The sequence below is a fragment of the Penaeus monodon genome, chromosome 19 (genome assembly GCF_015228065.2).
Source record: "Penaeus monodon isolate SGIC_2016 chromosome 19, NSTDA_Pmon_1, whole genome shotgun sequence".
Lineage (NCBI taxonomy): Eukaryota > Metazoa > Arthropoda > Malacostraca > Decapoda > Penaeidae > Penaeus > Penaeus monodon.
The window spans coordinates 48,882,665-48,883,730 of NC_051404.1; the positions used below are offsets into that span (position 1 = coordinate 48,882,665).

At 33.4% G+C, this 1,066-nt stretch overlaps 1 protein-coding gene across 1 annotated transcript in view; it reads right to left on the reverse strand.

The window, feature by feature from the left end:
- LOC119585297 (ankyrin repeat domain-containing protein 17-like) overlaps positions 1-1,066 on the reverse strand; it is a 28,504-nt gene that overhangs the window by 26,499 nt on the left and 939 nt on the right. The window lies entirely within an intron of this gene.

Consider the following 1,066-nt stretch of genomic DNA (forward strand, 5'->3'; position numbering starts at 1 on the left):
TAAACTGACTGCACCTCAGCAGAAAATAGTTGCATCAAAGAAAAAATTGTACATCCGAAATTGGCCTTAAGAGGTAATGTAATACCCAAAAAGGTCCAATTACTTTTGATCAAGCCAAATGTTAATTCTAAGATAAGAAGATATTTCCTCCTCAACAGGCTATTCCATTAATTCATCAAATACATATAAAAATTCAGCTGAATATATCAAAATCATTCAACATTTATCTTTTCACTTATTATGACCAAAGAAACAGATATCTAAAAAATACAGTATAAAAAGAAATCACAGACCAAATATAAAATGTTATACTATCAAACAAATAACTGAAAAGTTATAATTGTACATATTATACCTCTGTAATTTGGTTAATAATAACTTTTTGAAAATTATTGCAAGTGCATGACACTAGATCATAAACAATGAAAAAGCTTCCTAACTTTCATGGTGCTTGGGCCCCAAGCAATTTCCCAAAATCAACCTTCCCATACATCAGTCCAATTCTGCAATGCTGTTTGAACTTCATACTTGCCACTCTCTGGAAAAAAATTACACAACATACCCACACATCTAGCACAAGTCTGACGCAAAAGAACACAGCTTCCATGCATGTCTGCACTCCTATAAAGGCCAACAAATCTCAACCATACATATTCTGACAAGATGGAGCAATTTTGGTTATTAATTATGGAAATATTGAATAATTTCAAACTCTTGTTGAATAGAAATAGTGGAATTTAAATATAACAGAACATAAAGAGTGACATTCAAATATAGATGATGGAATTTGCCAAAGAGCAGAGTGAGGACATTGGTGCTCACTGACACGCTCCACTTTCATGCTGAACTTCACTTCAGGCCGTCAACCCAGCCACCTAAAAGATCTGGATAAACCACAGCCAATCATAACAAAAGTTCCAATCTGAAATATACTATAACAGTCCACTTAATCTGTAACTTAGGCTAGTTCAAAACTCAACTATAGTATAAACTCCCTTCCAACTTAATGTGCTGCCTGTCTGTTTTATTTCTAATTGGAATATTACTTGTACATCTGTCTGCACTT